The sequence below is a fragment of the Lithobates pipiens genome, unplaced genomic scaffold, assembly GCF_037356315.1.
Source record: "Lithobates pipiens isolate NorthernLeopardFrog02 unplaced genomic scaffold, aLitPip1_a1.2 Scaffold_3, whole genome shotgun sequence".
NCBI lineage: Eukaryota > Metazoa > Chordata > Amphibia > Anura > Ranidae > Lithobates > Lithobates pipiens.
This window is the reverse complement of record NW_027507790.1, coordinates 120123179-120137567: the sequence shown is the minus strand read 5'-3', so window position 1 is coordinate 120137567 and position 14389 is coordinate 120123179.

The following is a 14389-nucleotide window of genomic DNA, read 5'->3' as shown; positions in this document are numbered from 1 at the left end:
AGGAAGGGGGCAAACACTTTTTCACACCACTGTATTTGTTTGATGAGTCTGTATTAGGGACCTGACATTTTTTAGGTTTAAAGAGTTTTGGGTAGGAAGAACCTCCAAACCCTGGCTACAAGGACTCTGGTCCTAAAGGGGTTAAGCCCCAGGAAAATGAGGCTTGAAAAGCAGCAGGATTGAATCAGCACCTATGCCAATGAGGTAGTGTGGAGTCGCCCACAAGCTGTTAAGTTTGATACACACAATAAGAATATCAGGTGAACGTTAAATAGGGTCACTTTGATTTGGTATTCAGCTCTGAACATGGCATCTGATTCTAGATTGAAATATCTGGGTCATTCTGCAGTCAATCTATGGAGACTTGTGCCCTATACATACTATAAATAACTTCACTAACATTTTGGTAGCTCACATTGAGCACCTCTAATATATCCTTTATAGGGACTTTTTAAAAAATTTTGCTCAGTAGTTCTCCATTACATTGACTTTGTTCTCTGTGCATCCATGTTGGGACCTCTTAATATACTTACTTTTTTTTTTACAGGTTCTTTTTTTGGAGGTTCCAATATTGTTCAATTTATGCTTGGTTATTAATCTCTAAATAAGTCTAACACACCTTAGTTCTTTGTGGTGAATTTAGATTTTCTATATAAACATGCACACTTATTCCTTAATAATTATATTATAATATTATATAATTATATAATAATTATATTTAGCTTGGCACATCCGCCGTCGCTGGTTTGTCCCCCTACTTGCTCTTGGAGCCTGGTACCCCCCTTCAAATATGGGGATCGTGCACCAGGCTCAGATGGTGGGTTTATGTTCTCTGGTTCATTATACGTAGTCAAGTCACATGTTGTCAATTTTTCATTTTTTTTTATTTTGCCCTTACGGCATGTATTATATACAAATTACTCATTGGAAAACCAAAGTCACCATCACGTTCCTTTCTACCTATATGGAATGTTATAACTCTAAAGTACTACAATTTATTGGTACAATGTTGCTTACTTTTACAATATATTTTGCTACAATGCATATTTGTTTACTGTCATGGTGAAGCTGTCTGTAATACGCCGTATTTGTCCGCTTAAAAAGTGCCGTGTGTGGGCAAGTAGCTCGTTCGGAAAGTCCGGCGGACAGTCCGGCGGGAAGTTCGCCAGACTAAGTCTGCCGGATAGTTGGCTACGTGTATACGCAGCATAAGTCCATTTTATACTACATTGATCATTTAAGTAATGATTGTATTTTCCCTTTTATTCATGGGTCTTAGAATATTTTCACATAATGTTCAAGGGTTTAATTCTCCGTATAAATGTATAAAAGCCTTCTGCCATTACGGTTGGGAGTGGACATAATCCTTTGACAAGAAACCCATTTTTCATCTTCAAATCACCCACAATATTTCAACAAAACTTACAGCCAGTTCCACTATACTACCTTTTCTAACAAATCCCGTGGTGTAGCTATTTTTAGTCGCAACTCATTTTCAACATACAAAATATATATAAGGATGCTGACAGCCACTTAATAATTTTAAAAGGTACTTTCAACGGTCTCTCACTGACAATCGCCTCAGTATATGCCCCGAACGATTCACAATTCTCTTTTTTTTTACACAATTTTTTGAAACTCTAGACCACTACAACTCCAGACACATAATATTGGGTGGTGATTTAAACTTGGCTGCACACCCAGCTCTTGACAGAAACATAGTGGCCTCTTCGTCAAAAGCTTTTTCTAAATCAGTGTAGAGCTCATAATTCTGAGGTGAAGGTATATACCCATTACTTTCATCCTCATGACTGTTATGCTCACTTGGACTACATATTTAGCACTCCTATATTACTAGCCAACTCCTCCAAAGCACACATTCACTCATGCCCATGGACAGATCACCATATTGCCTCCTTTGTCACCTCTCACATAGGTTTAGCCCCTACCCCATTTAGTTAGCCCTTGAATGACTCACTATTAACAGACAACTCCACTCTTCAACAGATATCTACAAATATTGAAGAATACTTCTCCCACAATAAAACAGATGATATACTTCCCACCTATCTCTGATTGGCCCACAAAGCCGTATTGAGAGGACACTTAATTAACATAGCAGCAGCCAAAACAAAGCTAGACTTATAGATATTAAATGCGTTACAAGAGACCTTGATAACCTATACAACAAACTAAATCAATAACCCCCCCCCCCCCCAAGATCTTACTCAACAAATCCAAATTAAGCACCAAGCATTAGACACCATTTTATCGGCTGACAATTAAAAATCCCTTAGGTTTTCCAAAGCTACATTCTTGCTACATAGCCGCTCCACTTCCGCAATGTTTGCGAAGGAAACTAAACCAAGAATATAAACCACCTCATGTTTATAAATTACTTGATCAGAGAAGTAATTAGGTCACTCACCCTCACAAGGTTCTAGACATATTTTCAACTTTTTATAAAAACCTCCTCTCAGGACCACATACCCATCCTCAAATATCGTCACTTAATTGGCTGGATAGTTTCCTACTCTATCTCAAAATAACTAACATTATCAATTCTCTCAAAACATCCACTGCCCCAGGCCCTGATGGTTTCACTACCTCCACTATTAAAAAAAATGTGCATCCTTTTTAGTACCAAAACTAACCAAATTATTCAACCATATCTTACAAGGTAACCACTTCCCTGATGGTATGCTTTTAGCTAATCTATCACTTCTACCAAGACCATACCCTCCCACAAACTTGTTGGCCCATTTCAGTTTTTAATAATGATTTAAAAATCTTTGGTAGAATGCTGGCAGATAGACTGGTGGAGGTTGTCATGACCTTAATTCATACAGACCAAACTGGTTTCATCCCAGGAAGACAAATAGACAATATTAGGTTGGTCTTAAATATCATTCAAGATGCCAAACTTCATTCTCGTTCAGTTTGTCTGCTTAACCTCGACATCCACAAGGATTCTGGCAGCGTAAACTGGTCTTACCTCAATTATTTACTCCCCAAATTTGGTATTTCAGATAAATTCATACATGGCTTTAACGCCCTTTACCATTCCCTCCAAACAAGAATTAAACTTCCATGCAATAACTCTGAGCAGAGGCACTAGACAGGGCTGACTACTATCCCCTTTGCTATTCGCATTTGGCGATTGAGTCCTTGCACACATGATAATAAACAGTATTAAAATTAAAGGATACACCAAAGGCCCTAGAGAATTCAAATTGAGCTTATATGCAGATAATGCACTGTTATTTTTATCAGATCTACTCATCTCTTCACCCAACCTTTTGGCCAAACTTAACAGTTTTCATAAGCTCTCTGGTGTGGGTATTAACCTCCCTAGTGGTATGATTATGTCAGATTTTTGATGCTCAACGAGGTACAATGTTTTGCATGGAAATTTGTCATTTTATATTGTAGGCCTGTTATTCTTAGGAATAACACACTTAAATCTGTCCAAACAAGAGTCTAGTAGACATCCTGGATATGATAAAGTTTGAAACACAAAATCATAAATTATAATATAATAAATACCTATAAATAATTATAACAAATAATAATATAATAATAATAAAAATGTGTCAATAATGTAATCAAATCAAAAACACTGCTCAGTTGCAGAATTGTCCCTGTCATTACTTTCAGTGTTTGATGAAGGATTTCCCCAGGAATCACTATTACGTAAGTGATTCTAATTTATTATCGCTGTTTTCTAGCTGGTCTAAAACCGCTTTTGATGTAAAGGTACGCTTTTTGGTTGCTATGGACAATCTCCAGTTTCAAGGCATGAAGGAATAGTATTTATAATATAATATAAAACTGCATGCAGGGCACTGGACAAACCACTAGGGACAAAAGGGATGTGAAATAATTTGATACAGTTATATGATCTGTAAGATTACAGTGTACTGTATGTATTGTGTGTTTTTACTTTTTGAAAGCTTGCAGGGAACGGAGCTCTACCCATTAACTTCTTCCCCGTTATGGCATCCTTATTGAATGAGAAATTCTCATTCATATGGTGTTCCCATTCATTCAGATATCTAGGCATCCATATCACTTCCTCTTATAACTCACTATACAAAATGAATTACCCCCACTCTTCACTTATATAAGCTCACTACTGAAACTATTGTCTTCGTACCATATATCCTTTCTTGGTTGGTACAATTTACTATTTTCCAGCTCTCCTTATCAATATCTCCAAAATCAGATTAGAAGCGCTACAAAGAGAAATCAATAAATTTATTTGGTCTGATAAAAAACCTAGATTTAGCTATTCCCTCATGCATAGATCACAATCTAAAGGTGGACTTGGCCTTCCAAACATATGGCTATACTTCCTTGCAGCCAGATTTACACAGCTGGCACAATCGTTCGCCCCCTATCAATAACATCCCATTGATCTCCTTTGAGTCTATCTCAATTTTCCCCCCTATACCTACAAGGTCTTCTATGGTCTGCTATAAACTCATACTGTAAGATCCTCAATCAAAATACAATAGTTGATCATTCTTTCCAACTATGGCTTTGACATCAAGATACCCTTAAACTATCTTCAGAAGTCCCACCACTGGCCTCATTTATGGGGGACGCTAGATTTACACAGGCATACAAAGACAACAGACCATTTACACTATGGTTAAACAACAACCGGACCACTCTAAGATCCATAGTGTGTAATATGAAATTTCCCTCCTTTGAATATCTCCAATCTAAATATAATTTTCCTCAATCAGAATAATCCCGTTATTTACAACGTCATTTTTATTTTTTTTGCAGAACATTATTCTTTAATAAGGATGAGCCAAACACCCCCACCCCGGATCAGTTCACAGCAGAACATGTGAACAAGCAAAAAATGTGTGCGAACACACGACCACTGTTAAAGTCTATGGGATGCAAATGTGAAAAATCAAAAGTTCTCATTTTAAAGGCTTATATGCAAGTTATTGCCATAAAAAGTGTTTGGGGACCCAGGTCCTGACCCAGGGGACATGTATCAATGCAAAAAAAGTTTTAAAAATGGCAGTTTTTTCAGTGACTTTAATAATTCTTAAAGTGAACCAATAAAAATGAAATATTCCTTTAAATATCATGCCTTGGGGGTGTACTTAGTATGCCTGCAAAGTAGTGCATCTTTCCCATTCTTAAAACAGTGCCACAGCAGTAAAAAAAATTCTAAAGGAAAAAATGTAATTTAGAACTGTTTTCGGATGTATTGTCGGATCCCGGCAATATAGGTAAAAATACAAAAAGTAAGAAATGGCGTGGGTGTCCCCCCAAAATCCATACCAGGCCCTTCAGGTCTGGTATGGATATTAAGGGGAACCTGCACCAGATTATTTTAAAAATGGCATGGGTGTCCCCAGGCACTATATACTCTGAACAGCAGTATATATACTATACGCCCTGCCCTATATACTCTTCAGAAAATTGAGCCTTAGGTATTGGTGGTACCAGAACACTGTAAGCCCTCACAGTTACTCTTGTTGGGTCCAGGAATGGGCCTGCTGTGAAATATATCAAGAATTGTAATTAAACGCCCCTGTTAAACAGGGACAGAAAAATTGGGCCTTTGGTTTTGGTGATGCCAGAACACTGTAAGCCCTCACAGTTACTCGTATTGGATGCAGGAACTGGCCCTGCTTTGAAATACTATATCAATAATTGTAATTACATGCCCCTGTTAAATAGGGTCATAAAAATTGGGCCTTCACAGATATTCTTGTTGGGAGCAGGAATGGGCCCTGCTGTGAAATATTAGATAAAAAATTGTAATTATATGCCCCTGTTAAACAGGGGCAGAAACATTGGGCCTTGGGTGGTGGTGCCACAACACTGTAACCTCTCAGAGATACTCTTGTTGGAAGCAGGAATGGGCCCTGCTGTGAAATATTAGATCAAAAATTGTAATTGCATGCCCCTGCTAAACAGGGGCAGAAAAATTGGGCCTTGGCTGATGGTGGTGGTGCCCTGAACCAAAAATATTGTTGGAAGCTGGCATCACCAAGATTGAGACAGAACAGGTTAGTCAGCATAGGCAGTCTTCAAGGGATCCCACATCCATAGCAAATTCAATCAGTTACATCAGCATCAGCTGCTTGATAGCTGCTGATCCAAGACTGATTCATTTTATGAATGTGAGACTATCAACGTAGTCTGTGGACAGGCATACTCTTTGATCCATTACAAGCCCTCCAGCAGCACTGAATATGCTCTCAGAAAGCATGCTGGATGAAGGACAGGCCAGTAGCTCAATTGCATATTGAATAAGTTCTGGCCAGTGGTCCATCCTCAAGACTCGGTAATCCAGTGGGAAGTTCACCAAGTGAACTTTTTGCCCCTAGATATTCCTGCACCATATAATGCAGATGCTGGTGATGGTTGTTTGAACCGATCTGACGCTGAGGACTGAAAAATTGTTTAAAGGCATAGGTCAGACACCCCCCTTCTCCATCGCTCTTCCTCTGACTGAACGAAGCCACAGCAACATGTTGTCCAGCACCAGGCAATGGCAACCTCCCAGGGCCTGTAAATGCATTGCACAAACATTTCTTCAAGGCCTCCTGAAGATGTTTCACCCTCTGCTCCCTCTGTGAAGGCAGGATGAGTTCTGCAACCTTACCCTTGTAACGGTAATCAAGAAGGATTACCAGCCAGTAATGATCCCTCCCCTTGATACTACAAATCTTTGGGCCCTTTTAAAGGCTTTGCACAATCAGGCAGGCCATGCACCATAGGTTTGCAGAGGCATTTGATTCTGAGTCCTCTGGATCACTAAGGATCACATTATCCATAACTACCTCTTCCCAGCCAAGTACAATTCCTTGGGTTTCTGGGGACTGAAAACCATCACTTGAAGACTGCTGGTGAGTGTTATCCTCTTCATCCATGCTGACACAATCCTCTTCCTCTTCTTCCTGTGTGTTTGGCAGGCCCAAAAGAATGCCATCTGGATAAAGGGGGCCTTGAAAGGAAAGGAAGTCATCCTCTTCCTCCAGCTGTTCTGCCTCAAGTGCCCTGTCCATGATTCCATGAAGCGTGTGCTCTACCAGGAAGACTAGAAAGACAGTGTCACTGATGCATGCATTGTTGCTGCTCACCATCCTTGTGGCCTCCTCAATTGGTGACAAGTGAGTGCATGCATCCTTGATCAGTAGCCACTGGCATGGCAAAAAGCAGCCAATCCTGTCCTGGTGCCATACTCGCACAGGTACTCATTGATGGCCCTCTGCTGTGTTTGCAGCCACTGCAGCATTGCCAATCTTGCGTTCCATCTGTGGGCATGTCACAAATGAGAAGTTTGGTTGGGAGGTTGCATTCCCTTTGAATATCAGCCAGCTAAGCACTGGCATTGTATGACCAGCGGAAATTACCACAGACTTTTCTGGCCTGCCTCAGGAGATCCTGTAAGCCTGGGTACCTGCTCAAGAACCATGGCACCACCAAATTCAGGACATGTGGCAAACATGGAACATGGGTCAAGTACCCCTGTCAGAGGGTGGAGAGAAGATTGATGCCATTGTCGCATACAACCATTCCTGGCTGAAGCTGGCATGGTGTCAACCACCTCTGAGCCTGCCCCTGCAGAGCTGACAGAATCTCTGCACCAGTGTGGCTCCTGTCCCTTAGGTAGACCAACTGTCAGAAACCATGAAACCAGACCGAGACAGAAGTACAGTTAAATCACACTTGTTTAATAATAAAAGTAAATAGAAAAAACATAGTCAAAACATAGCCAGAGTCCTGGAACCAGAATGGATAGTCAGACAAGCCAAACATCAGGGAGCCAGAGATGAGCGTAGTAAAAAAGCAAGCAGGATCTGGAGCCAGAAGGGATGTCAGCCAAGCAAGTCTTTTAACAGTAATGCAGGAGAGCGTCTCTGTGATATTGACTAAGGCGAAGGCAGAGATCCTTTGGGCTGGACGGCTTAAGTATGCAGGACTGATGAGCAGGATATCATAAACAGCTGAGTAACTCTGGAGAGATTATTATTATTATTATTATTATTCATGATTTATATAGCGCCAACAGTTTACGCAGCACTTTACAATGTATAGGGGGGGACAACACAATTACAGTACAATACAAACGGTACAGGAGGGCCCTGCTCGTAGAGGTTACATTCTAAAGGGAGGGGGTGGTGGTACAAAAAGTAATAGCTTGAGAGAATGATTTGATGGGGGTGGCTCAGGGACAGTTAGGTGGGTGTGGGATAGGCTTCCCTGAATAAATGAGTTTTCAGGGAACTCCTAAAGGTGGACAGGGTAGGGGCTGGTCGGACAGACTGGATCAGGGAGTTCCAGAGGATGGGAGGGGCTCTGGAGAAGTCTTGAAGGCGAGCATGAGAGGAGGTAACAAGGGAGCTAGAAAGCAGGAGGTCCTGGGAGGAGCGGAGGGGACGATTTGGGCGATATCTGCAGATGAGGTTGTTGATGTAGATGGGGGCGATGTTGTCGATGTCTTTGTATGTTATAGTTAGCATTTTGAATTTTACACAGTGGGGTAGGGGAAGCCAGTGAAGGGATTGGCAGAGAGGGGCAGCAGTCACGGAACGATGAGTAAGGTGTATTAGTCTAGCACGAACATTCATAATAGACAGAGGGGGGATAGCCTGCTTAAGGGTAGGCCATTAAGGAGAGAGTTGCAGTAGTTAAGGCTGGAAATAATTAAGGAGTGAATGAGTTGCTTTGTGGTGTCATTAGTCAGGAAGGGTCGATTTCTGGAGATGTTGCGGAGGTGAAGGTGGCAGGATGTGGCCAGTCATTGGATATGGGGGCTGAAGGAGAGGTCAGAGTCAAGGATTACACCCAGGACCCTGGCATGTGTGGAGGGACCAATGGTTGTGTTGTTGATATTAACAGTGAAGTCACCGGGGGGGGGGGGGGTCGTGAAGGAGGAAATATAACAAGCTCAGTTTTAGAAAGATTGAGTTTGAGGAAGTGGTGTGACATCCATACTGATATGTCATTCAGTAAGTTGGAGATCTGTGAGGAGATTGAGGGGGTAAGTTGAGGAGCAGAGAGATAGATCTGGGTGTCGTCGGCATAGAGGGGGTATTGGAAACCATGGGAGCTTATCAACTGGCCCAGGGAAGAGGTATAGAGTGAAAATAGGAGGGGCCCAAGGACAGAACCTTGGGGTACTCCAACAGAAAGAGGAAGGGGAGTGGAGGAGATGGAGTTGTAAGTGACACTGAAAATGAGCTGAGATATGTAGGAGGAAAACCAGGATAAAGCAGAATCGCAGAGGCCAAGGGAGCATAATTTGCTGAGGAGGAGCAGGTGGTCAACTGTGTCAAAGGCAGCAGAGATGTCTAAAAGTATGAGTATGGCATAGTGGCCGTTGATTTTAGCAGTTAGTAGGTCATTGGTGAGTTTTAGTAGGGCAGTTTCAGTTGAATGTTGTGGGCGGAAGCCAGACTGTAGGGGGTCGAGAAGGTTGTATCCATGAGGTAGCAACTCATTTGGCAATGGACAAGGCATTCGATGAGCTTGGAGGCAAACGGGAGCAGGGACATGGGTCTTAAGTTGTTCAAACAGGTGGGGTCTAGTGAGGGTTTTTTGAGTATGGGGGTAACCAATGTATGTTTGAGCAGGGAAGAAAAGGTTCCCGGAGGAGAGGGAGAGGTTTAAGATGTGGGTTAGGGAGTTAAGACTAGAGTGGGAAGGTGGTAGCAGTAATTGTGAGGGGACAGTGTCCATGGAGCAGGTAATGAGGTGGGCCGTGGAGAGGAGTTTAGTAGCTTCATCTGTGGTAGCTGGGCAAAAAGAGGAGAGTATTGAGTGTGGTGTTGGACCTGTTGTGTTGGATATCTCCTTGCAAATTGTGTCAATTTTTCTATTGAAATGGTTGGCAATCTGTTGAGCTGTAAGCAAGTTGGTGGGTGGGGGCAGTGGGGGGTGAAGTAAGGAATTAAGGGTAGAAAAGAGTTCACAAGGTTTGGATGAGAGGGTTTTGATGAGAGTGTTGTAATAGGTTTGTTTAGCAGTGTGGAGGCAGGATTTGTATTTGAGAAGGGCAGATTTGTAGAGGGTAAAGTCTTGCTGTGGCATAAATGCAATACACAGGTTAAAAACTTAGTCAGTGATGTCGCTTACAGGCCACTAATAAACAGGAGAGGGACGCATTAAGGGCCCCGGGGTCCCATGAAGTTGCACCCATTGGCAGGTAAAAAACAAAAGAAAAGTAATAAGTATGTGTGTGTGTGTGTGTGTGTGTGTGTGTGTGTGTGTGTGTGTGTGTGTGTGTGTGTGTTAAATCCCCAAATGGGAAAGATGCAGCAAATAATATAGCCGGTTGTATATGCATGCAGCATAACATATCCATAATGAATGAGAGATCCATCCATCCCAAGGGACATTGATGTTCACACAACAGACAGAAAGGAATACCTGCACAGACTGGGTTCAAGTCATGGCCCTACCAAGTATGCCAAAATCTGCGTCCGTCTCCAAGCCCTGTCTCACCTGTACTCAAGCACAGCTTAAATAGTGAGCTAAGCACAGCTGGTTGGTCACAAACACCAACCAGCTGTGCATCCAGCTGACCCAGAGCAGTCCTCCAAGAGTGGGCCCCCTGAGATGACACTGTGCCCCACCTCCACACTGCGCAAGTGCCGCACGTACAGCGCGCATTCGCACCCAGTGAACTGGCAACTGCCAATCTGCTCCAGCGCCGCAAGTGTGCCGACGTGACCACAACAGCACAGCGGAGGGGCAGGACGCTGGGCCATCTCACCGGCGCGGAGAGTCACGGCCCAAATAGCCATGAAAGCCAGTGGGGCGAAAAAACACCAGATGTAAAAGGTGAAAGATCCCACCCTCACTGTGTAACCCGAACGGGGACTGTCTCCCCGCGCTGGGCGTACATGAAAGGGACAGGAGAAAAGATATAACAAGATAAATAGCTGTAAATAAAGCTAGAGTTAAATCCAACAATATACATAGTCTATGGAGGACGGAATAAAGAGGAACCCCGTGTCAGTGTCTCTACCTCATTGTGCAAAGAAACGGCAGACCAAAAAGACAGTCCAAAATAGAATAAAATAAAGTAAAGTGAATAATTGCCCAGTAATGTGGGTATGAAATAGGAGATCAGGAAACTAAATATGGATGAAAGAAAATCCAAGAGCAAACGATAAAGATTGTTCATGTTACACTGGATCAGATAGAAACAGACATATTCATGCAGACAGACCCCAGTTATTTCTCCATTCTTCCCGAGTTGAACCCCTCCAAAAATGGTCTAAAGCAAATGGCCTCATTGAGGCCAGGGGGGCAAGTAGCCTTCAATGTATGTATCCACCTCAGTTCGAGCTGGAGGAGACTCTTATTTCAGTCCCCCCCCCCCCGGACTGGGGTGGATACGGTCCAGGATCAAAAATGTAACCGAAGGCAAAATGCCCTGATGGACTAGGGTGGTGTGTCTCCCCAAAGGCAGGTCAGGATTACAGACCTGCATACTACGAATGTGGCGATAGGCTCTCTTCCAAAAAAGGAGCTTGGTTTTCCCAATATAAAAACAGCCACAGTCACATTGAAGGAGATACACCACCCCAAATGTCTGGCAATTCGCAAAATGGCAAGCTTTAAAAGTTTGACCACTGGGTAAAATGGGATTTTTACTGATGTTCATGTATCGACAATACCCACATGCACCACACATGAAGGTGCCCTTATATTTACAATGTTCACTAGCTTCCTTTTCCCTATATTCACTCTTAACTAGTCTGGAGGCAACAGATGTTGCCCTCCTGAAGGTGAAGAGAGGTACATCTGGGATTAGACGACCAAGTTGAGGATCCATTTTAAGAGTGTGCCAGTATTTTGAGACAATCTTACGGATATCAACATATTGATTACAATATTTTGTTATGATTCTGAGGGGATTATCCTGACTAGGAAGTCGTTGGGAATACAAAATGTCCTGTCTAGTTTGAGTTGTGGCCCGTCGGAATGCCTTTTTAAGTGACGTGTTGGAGTACCCCCTCATGAGAAGCTTATGTTTCAATTTATCTGCCTCTGTTTTAAAAGTAGCATTGTCCGTACAATTACATCTTAGGCCGCGTACACACGGGCGGACTGTTCGCCCAACCTTGTCCGCTGAACAGTGTTTGGGCGGACAGTCCGCTCGTGTGTGGGGCTTCAGCGGACAGTTTCAGCGGACAGTTGGACGAACAAGGTCTTACGGAAATTCCGAAAAACTGTCCGCTGAAACAAGGTTTCAGCGGACTGTTCGCTCGTCTGTAGGCTTGTTCGGCCAACTAAGTCTCGCGCATGCTCAGAAAGGATTTCCACGTCGGAAGGTTGCATTGCAGTGTATTGGACGTCGAAATTTTCGATCCGTCGTGCGTGCCGAAACGTCATCGCGCACGGTTTCAGCAAACTGTTCGTCCGTCGTGTGTGGCCATGTCCGTCCATGCTAAGTTTGAGCGGACTGTTTGCCGAAACTGTTGGACGGACAAAGTTGGGCGAACAGTCCGCGCGTGTGTACGCGGCCTTACCCTTAAATACTGACTGTATGGTATAGACCTGATCAGGATCTCAGGGTGCTTTACAGCTACCACTCCCTTGTCATGGGGAATGGCGCTGTAGAGAGCCTCCATGTTGATAGTCACAAGGTGGGCACCCCTGGGAATCACCAGATTCTCAATAATCTTGAGAAAATGGATTGTATACTGCACGTATGATTGTAACCCGGTGACAAATGGTTTGAGGTGCTCGTCAATGAGCCTACTGGCATTTTCACTGATGGAACCCTTGTCAGAGATTATCGGTCTGCCTGTAGGATTATGTATAACCTTGTGGACCTTGGGAAGGGAGTAGAAGGTCGGTACTTTAGGAAAGTTTGTTTGAATGTAATTCCATGTCATCTGATTAAAAACATTGTTAGAGTAAGCCTGATCAACAAGTTGATAGTTCAAAAATACAATCTTGAGTACTATGTCAGAAGTTATCCTGCTGTACCAATTCCTATTTCTCAAAATTTTAGAACACATAGCCACATATTGGGTACTGTCCATAAGGACAATATTGCCCCCCTTGTCTGCCGGTTTAATTACTATCGATGTGTTTTCACTAAGGGATCTCAGAGCCCTCCTCTCAGAAGCACTGAAATTGGTTGATATGGGAGAACCTACATATAGCTTGTCAATCTCCCCAGTGACCAATCTCAAAAAGGTTGCAATATTGGGATTGGAACTCAGAGATGGAAACAGCGAGGATTTTTTCTTTAATCTGGATCCTGAAGGGTTATCCTTGGTTTTATCTGGTGTGGCTTCCAGGGACAAGGAGAGGACATGAGGTAAGTCAATACAGTCAATAAGATCTGTGGTGTTATTTTCCTCCAAAAGGGAGACTAATTGATCAATCGCTCTGATCTCACTGGGCGTAAGATCATTATTTCCTCCAGGTTTCTGATGCATATTTTTTTAACATGAGTTTCCGTGCAAACAGTTGGAGATCTTTGACAAGTTCAAACTTGTCGACATTTGCATTTGGACAAAACCCTAAACCCTTTTGGAGTATCTGAGACTCTTCCAGGGAAAGTGTGGAGGTTGAGAGATTAATTATATTCATCGTGGTTAGGTGATCAGGCGCAGGGGATCAAACAATAGGTCGTCCAGAATCTCCATCTAAATAAGATGGGTTATTCTGGCACTGGTTAAAAGTGCCTCCACAAAAGGGGGAGGATCAAATTTTTCTGTGCCTTGTATTGTTTTAGATCTGGTAATGGGACAGGATATAGTATTGCCCCCTTGGGGGTGGGATGGAGGTGCAAAAACACCCGTCCCAGCCACCGGGGCCCTACCTGACACCAAAGGTATTCCAGATGCAACCCCGATGATTGCGAGGAGTCTTCTTATTCTTAGTAGAAACCTGTGATGAAACGGAAGATAAACTGGATGAGGAATGAGAAATCACCGCATAGTGTTCTTTTTTGTTATTGAACCTATTTTTCCATTGTGACATCGATAGTAACACATCAAAACACATCAATAGTAATTAAACCGGTGGAAAAGGGGGGCGATATTGTCCTTATGGACAGTACCCAATATGTGGCTATGTGTTCTAAGATTTTGAGAAATAGGAATTGGTACAGAAGGATAACCTATGACATAGTTCAAAAATACAATCTTGAGTACTATCAACTTGTTGATCAGGCTTACTCTAACAATGTTATTAATCAGACGACATGGAAATACATTCGAACAAACTTTCCTAAAGTACCGACCTTTTACTCCCTTCCCAAGGTCCACAAGGATACACATAATCCTACGGGCAGACCGATAATCTCTGGCAAGGGTTCCATCAGTGAAAATGCCAGTAGGCTCATTGACGAGCACCTCAAACCATTTGTCACTGGGTTACA